Source organism: Acomys russatus, chromosome 7 (assembly GCF_903995435.1).
Source record: "Acomys russatus chromosome 7, mAcoRus1.1, whole genome shotgun sequence".
Taxonomy (NCBI): Eukaryota; Metazoa; Chordata; class Mammalia; order Rodentia; family Muridae; genus Acomys; species Acomys russatus.
In genome coordinates, this window is record NC_067143.1 from 2,867,005 (window position 1) to 2,874,846 (window position 7,842).

At 44.5% G+C, this 7,842-nt stretch overlaps 1 pseudogene; it reads left to right on the forward strand.

The window, feature by feature from the left end:
- The first annotated feature begins 4,026 nt into the window (after positions 1 to 4,026).
- LOC127192371 (elongation factor 1-alpha 1-like) lies at positions 4,027 to 5,759 on the forward strand (annotated as a pseudogene).
- The last annotated feature ends 2,083 nt before the right edge of the window (positions 5,760 to 7,842 follow it).

Genomic DNA, 7,842 nt, shown 5'->3' on the forward strand with positions numbered 1-7,842 from the left:
CCATTTCATGTCCTCTATGCTATGAGGACTCTATCTTAATGGTTGCCCTGTGAGGAATGGCAAAATAATATTATTTTATAGATAGAGGCGTTCTGGGGAATGAGCCTTTCAAGTTTCATGCAAGCAAGTATGACATAAGCAGGGTCCGTGTCTCTCTACCACCCACAATGGCGAGCCGGGGACAAGGTGATGGCGCATCTCTCTACCACCCACAAAGGCGAGCCGGGGGACAAGGTGATGGCGCATCTCTCTACCACCCACAATGGCGAGCCGGGGGACAAGGTGATGGCACATGAGTATAAGGGAGCCCTCAAAACTGGTGAAAAGTCTCATTTCATTTCTGTGGTGGTGTCAAACATCATGGCCAAAAGCTACTTTTAAGAGGAAATGATATATTTGGCATACATATCTACATCCCAGCCTATTCCTGTGGGAATTCATGGCAAGAACCTGAAGGCAAGTGTTCTAGCTCTTTCACACAACATTACCTCCAAGTAAGAAACTCACTTCAGAAGCAAAGAAGCATAACAGAAATCATGGAGGCTTCTACTTGCTGGCACATTCATGATCAGCTAGCTTTTGTATGTGGACTACAATCTCATGCCTAAGGAAAGTGCCTTCCACAATAAAATCCCTGAGGGCAACATGCTGAAAAATGAAAATTAACTGCTACAATTTGTCCTCTGGCCTTCACGAGTGTGTTGTAACATATATGTACAAATATGCAACATCCAGAATTGTAAAAACAGAAAGTAAAATTAATTTTTCAAAATGAGCCAAGATTTCCTTTTTTTCCAGTATCAAGTCCCTCCTTTGTAAAATTATCTTTTAATTCTGCTGTTGTAATTGTCATCTTGGAGGCTTACTGCATCTATGGGCTAACTTAGGTTTAGTTCTAGAAATTTCTAGCCTCCATACAAACTTTTCAAGGGCTAGAATATTTTCAACCTCTGAGACTTACTGGTGAATAAGCTCACACTTTCTACTTATTTCTGAACTCTGGCTGGCTGATTCAACTCAACTGTCTGGCTCAAAACTTCTCTCTAAGCCGACGGATTCGAACTGCCTACTGACTGAATTGCTCTTCTTGGCCTCAAACTAAGCCTAGCAATTTATTCTAATCTTCTCCCTCTTTCCCATTCTCTGGCTTGTCTGTCTTCAACTATTTCTAGTGTGGTCTTTCTACAACCTGTCTCTGTAAAACCGTCCCAGCAAAATTGCCTCCTCTCACTCTCTCTCTACCCTGTTGTCTTAAGTCACTTCTCTTTCCTCTCCGTTCTCCTGAGAGTCAGGCAGGCATGTCCTATCTATGAATTATTTTGTCAAATATTTTTGATTTGTCACTTTGTCTGCCCCTCAATTAGACATCACTTTCAAACGTGATTGCTACCTTCTGCAACCTAACTTTATCTTAATTGTTTGAGATTAAGGGTGTGTACTAAGGGTGTGTCTGCAATCCAGTAGTATCAAAAAGACCTAGGAGGTCTTTGGATGTGATCGCTAGGCAGAGCAGCCATGATGCTACATTAAAATTTTTCTATACTTCTCCTTCAGTCTGTAAGTCCAAACCTTAGCCTTCCTCCCACAAACATAGAGGTCCAAGCTCTAGTCTTCCCCCCTTGTCCCAGAGCTTCAGAATCCATACCTCCTCCCTCAAACTCAAGGTTATTGACTCCAGACCTCCTCCGTCAGATCCAGGGGTCAAGATCCCCACCAGAGCCAGGGGTCTAAACCCCAGCCCTCCTACCTCAGACAGAGGGTGCCAGACCCCTGCCCTCTTCCCTCACACCCAGAGATCCGGAACTGCCTTCCTCCCTCATACCCAGGTATCCAGGCCCCATCAATCCTCTCCCAGATTCTAGTGTCCAGGACCCATCCTCCCCCCTCAGGTTTACATGCTATTCCTGCTCCTTCCCTCTGTCAGACTCAAATGTCCAGGTTTACCCTCTTCTGTCAGATCATAGGTCCTGGCCCAGTCTCCTCTTCTTTCATGACAGGCCCCAGCCTCCTACCACAGAATGAGCCCTAAGTCAGAATGCCTACTGGGTCACCTCGGTCAACTAGCCACATCCTTGCTGCGTCTTTATTGTTGGGAAACTAATTTTCTTAGGTTTCAGTTCTCCTCTGTGGAAACCAAGATCCGTGTTCTCTTGTTTGTCTGGACAGAGACAGAAATCTGTGATGAAATGTCTCTTTCTTCCTGTTGTTCCTTTCTTACCTTCAGTAAGAAAGGTGGAAGTGGAGGAAAAACCCTTGGAAAATGTCTAGGCAAAGGAGTGTCTGTCTGGGATAGCTACCTTCCAGAGACATGGAGCCAAACTCTCTGTTTGCTGGTTTCCTAGGAAACTTGAAGGTTTTGCTAGAATCTGGTATGTGTGGGAGGAATTGCTCAGTGAGGCCCCATTGGCAGCATTAGGATCCAAGCCCTCCCAGTTCCTGGAAGTCAGGATCAGAGTGCTTGCAGGTCTAGAATCTGAGCCCATTCTGGGGACTCCTTGCCTCAGGTCCCACCCCTCTCACTCTCCACCCTCCACCCTCCCCCTACACTGCTGGAAGTTCCTTATCACATCTTGCCCAACTGAAAGGCAGCCATAGAGCTATGGGGTGTGGGCCTCCCAGCTGCTGACCCCTCTCCTCCCATCATCTCTTATCACTCTCCTTCTTCCCTTTTCCTCTCTTGTTGTCATGACTCCTCCCCCATCCTTGTATTATCTCCCTTCTGTTCTGCCTTCCTGGGAAATCCCACTGTGTGAGGAATCGAGGCTATCACAGGAGCACAGGCCAGAAGAGGTAATGCAGGAGGCCAGAGAACGGCAAGAGAGAGCATAGGGAAAACATGGGGAGTTGTTTGTTTGATGAGGAGAATGGAGAGAGAGAGAGAGAGAGAGAGAGAGAGAGAGAGAGAGAGAGAGAAAGAGAGAGAGAGAGAGAGAGAATATAAAGACATAGATAGATTAAATACTTAGAACATACAATATGGAAAGCAGGCATTATAGCAACCCATAACTCATACATGTTGTTGGTTTTTTTTTTTTTTTTTTTTTTTTTTTTTTTTTTTTTTTTTGAGACAGGGTTTCTCTGTGTAGCCTTGGCTGTCCTGGACTCACTTTGTGGACCAGGCTGGCCTCAAACTCATAGCAATCCACCTGCCTCTGCCTCCCGAGTGCTGGGATTAAAGAAGGCCTGCGCCACCACACTTGGCATGCATCCTTCATTTCTTTAATCTAGCTCCTCCTAGGTCAGAGAATTGCAAGCTGAAGAGTAAACTGAGCAACAGAGTGAGTTCAAGGTCTGTGCTGCACAGAGAGATAATGTCAGAAAGGGAGGGGCGTGTAGAAAAAGAAAGAGTGAAGTAATAGAAAAGAGGATGGAAGGAAGGAATGGAGAGAGGAAAGGAAGGAGGAAGGGAGGGAGGGAGAGAGGGAGAGAGAGAGGGAGGAGGGAGGCAGAGAGAGAGGGAGGGAGGGAGGAGGGAGGGAGGGAGGAGGGAGGGAGATACAATGAGAACACATGGGTTAGAAGTTTAAAGAGATGCAAACCTTACCCTTCCTCTTCTTTTTCTTTTCCCTCTCTCCGATTCTGACTTCTCATTCTGACCACATTCAACACACGTGTTGTTCTACCCCGTTCAGTTCAGGAACTGGCCTAGTCTCTAAGTGTTATATTTGTTAACTAAAAACACCAATGTTATGGTTTAAAGAATAACACAGTAAGGTGTAAGGTGATAAGATATAAGATGGTACCAGGCAGCAGATATTATGTTGTAAAGGAGTTTATTAAATGAGCATGGAGGGGAGGAGGAAAAGGGGGAAAGGGTACCCCAGAGAGAGAGGCAGGGAGGGGGGCAGAAGGAGAGAGAGAGAATGTAGAGAAAGGGGTGGTAGAGGAGGTAGAGAGAGAGATAAAGTATTAGGGGGTAGAGGAGGTAAAGAGAGAGAGGAAGTAGAGAGGTGGGGGGGGAAGGAGAGAGAGACCACGAGGAGGGTCTGTCCTTTTATATGGCCCTGGGCAGGGTCACGTCCCTCCATGGCAGGTAAGTGATGACATCACATGTAGGCAGGGTGAAGCAGAACCCTAACATTATGGGCAGGAAAATGTGTAGAATGGATACGGACTTCTGCCCACTGAGAAATTACACTCTAACAAGAGAGAGCCTCATTATACCAAAAAGACGCTGAGCAGTGGAGTCTACATATTATATAGAAAGCTGATCAATGCTGTGGGGGGGGGGGGAGGAAAAACAGACTTTGGAAATATGATGTCCCCACACCCTGCAATGGGTTTGCCATCAGAACACAGGTGTTGTGAAAACCACCAGTAATTCAAAGCCAAAATTGGAAAGGAGAAGACTCATATCATCACCATCATTGGACACAAGGATTCCGGCAAGTCCACGACAACCAGCCACCTGATCTACAAATGTGGTGCAATCGACACCGAACCATCAAAATGTTTGAAAAGGAGGCGGCCGAGATGGGAATAGGCTCCTTCAAGTACGCCTGGGTCTGGGACAAACTGAAAGCTGAGCGTGAAAGTGGTATCACTAATGACACCTCCCTGTGGAAATTTGAGACCAGCAAATACTATGTGACTATCATTGATGATGCTCCAGGACACGGAGACCTCATCAAAAACATGATTACAGGCACATCTCAGGCTGACTGTGCTGTCCTGATTTTTGCTGCTGGTATTGGTGAATTTGAAGCTCCAAGAATGGGCAGCCCCATGAGCATGCACTTCAGGCTTATATGGTGGGTGTGAAAAAGCTGATCGTCGGTGTCAACAAAATGGATTCCACTGAGCCACACAACAGCCAGAATAGATAAAAGGAAATCATTAAGGAAGTCAGCACCTATATTAAGAAAATTAGTTACAACCCTAACACAGTAGTATTTGTGCCCATTTCTGGTTGGAATGGTGACAACATGCTGGAGCCAAGTGCTAATATGCCTTGGTTCAAGGCATGGAAAGTCACTCACAAAGATGGCAGTGCCAGTGGCACCACACTGCTGGAAGCTTTGGATTGTATCCTGCCACCAATTCATTCAACTGGCAAGACCCTGTGACTGCCCCTCCAAGATGTCTATAAAATTGGTGATATTGGCACTGTCCCTGTGGGTCAAGTTGAAACTGGTGTGCTCAATCCTGGCATGGTGGTTATCTTTGCTCCAGTCAATGTCACAGCAGAAGTCAAGTCTGTTGAAATCCACCATGAAGCACTGAGTGAAGCTCTCTCTGGGGACAATCTGGGCTTCAATGTGAAGAACATGTTAGAGATGTTAGACATGGCAATGTTGCTGGTGTCATCAAAATTGGTCCACCAATGGAAGCAGCTGGCTTCACCACTCCGGTGACTATCCTGCCTGAAGCATCCATGCCACATGGGTGCTGGCTATGCTCCTGTACTGGGTTGTCACACTGCTCACATAGCGTGCAAGTTTGCTGGGCTTAAAGAAAAGATTGATGATCGTTGTTCTGGCAAGAAGCTGGAAGATGGCCCTAAATTCTTAAAGTCTCTTTATGTAACAGTGATTGTTGATATTGTCCCCGGCAAGTCTGTGTGTCTTGAGAGCTTCTCTGACTATCCGCCACTGGGTCATTTTGCTGTTCGTGACATGAGGAAGACAGTTGCTGCAGATGCCACCAAAGCTATGAACAAGAAGGCTGCCAGAGCTGGCAAAGTAACCAAGTCTGCCCAGAAAGCTCAGAAGGCTAACAATATTATCCCTAGCACCTGCTACCCCAGTCTAACTCAGTGATGGAAGAGCTGTCTCAGAACGGTTTGTCTCAGTTGTCCATTTAAGTTCAATTGTAAAAGACAGCTTAATGATAATAATGCACCTTAAAGCCTTCAGAAGGAAAGGAGGATGTTTTATGGACCGTGTGTGTGTTTGTGTGTGTGTGTCTGTGTGTGTGTGTGTCTGTGTGTGTGTGTCAGTTTTAAGTTATTAGTTTTCAAAATCAGAACTTTTAATGGAAACAACTTGGCCAAAAATCTGTCACAGAATTTTGAGACCCATTAAAACAAGTTTAATGAGGGGGAAAAAAAGACTTTGGAAATAAGAAGTTCATGGCTGAAGCAGTTTTCATATCCTGGTAAACTATCTTCGCTCTCAGTTACATAGCCATCACTGTGGTACAATATCCAAGAAAAGCACCTTGAGGAAGGAGAGGCTAATTTTGGTCATGGTATATGGTCCATAATGGTGAGAGAAGTATGACAGTTTCAGTGACTCAGCCTATCACAACGGGAGGTCACTAGGTAACTTGTTCACATTTTGATGGATCAGGAGAGAGTGGGACAGGAAGAGAGACCTTGGCTTATAACACTCAGGGCCCTTCACCTACTCAGTGGCCAGAGTCTGCCAGCTAGGCCCAACGCCAAAAAGACTCTAATTCTGAGTAGACAAGGAGGTCAATGTGAGGTGTTCTAGTTTCTTTTCTGTGATAAAACACTTATCAGAAGCAAGATTGAAGAGGAAAGGGTTTATGTAACTTATAATTTCAGGTCTACCTTTAATGGAACTCAGTGCAAAAACTCAAGTAGGAGCTTAAAGAAGAAACCATGGGAAAAATGCTGCTTGGCTAGTTCAGTTGCAGCCTCTTGCTTTGTTAGTTGTAATCTGCGGCCCAGGTTCCCTTGCCTTGGGATACCACCCATAGTGGACTGGGCTCTCCTACATCAATCATCAGTGAAGACATTCTTTGGCAGACATGGCTGCAAGCCAGTCTTATCTAGCAGACCTCCTCTCAAGTAACTCTAGGCTGTGTAAAGTTAACATGTTGAGCTAAATAGGACAAGAGGGAGCTAAGGGAAACTACAGCTGCATCTTCATAGGTTGTTCTCCCTGTCCTCAGAGCCCCTTTGTGGTTAAACATCCTTGAAGCAGTTAGCTTGTTCTTCTCATATAAAAACTAAGGCACTTGGAAATTCTCTAAGACATGTGTAGTAAACCAAGTGTCCGAAATTCTCTAAGACATGCGTGGTAACCAAGGGTCTACAGTCTCAAACTGCCTGATTTACATATACCACTCAAATGGTGTATTTACTGTCCTTTTATGGAGTTTTCTGGAGGATCATGGGAAGAAACATCTTAAAAGGGAGACATAGTCTACCATGACTGGGAGGGATAAAGGGGCAACTTAGTCTCATGAACGTCACCACCACATAAAATATTCATTAAAACGTCTTTAAAATCTACAACGCAGAACCAATTGGCCTGCTCCCGCACCTTCAGGTAGTTCAGTTCAGTCATTCTGTTTTGTTTGTCTAACTTGGCAAAACAAACTTTTGCTCAAACTGTCTGTCTCTCTTGACTAAACGCTTTCATTCAAGAAGAGAACTGGGAGAAAACAGCGCCCCTTCATAACAATTCCTTCACCTTTAAAACAGTGTATTCATACTACGTACACTGGGCCCAAGGACTATTCACATCTAGGACAGAACAAAACAGTAGATCTCACTGTGCTGCTTAGAACTCAGCGGGATATATACATACAAATATATATATGTGTGTGTGTATACATATATAGGAATTCATATATATGAATAATTTCTTAAAAGCCATGAATTTGAGGCAGACTATGAGAACATTAGGAGGAAGAGGAGAAGAGAGCCAAAATGATGTTATTATTTTGTAGTTAAAAATATTATTTTAATTTATAAGTTGCTGAGCTGGAGAGATGGCGCAGTGGCTGTGAACACTAGGTGCTGTTCTTGAAGACATGGGTTTGATTCCTAGACATACAGACAGGCTAAATACCTATTCATACAAAATAGTGAAATAGAAATGTTTTTTAAAATTACAAAGTGTTTATTCCTAGAATGTTTCTGTTTGCTAT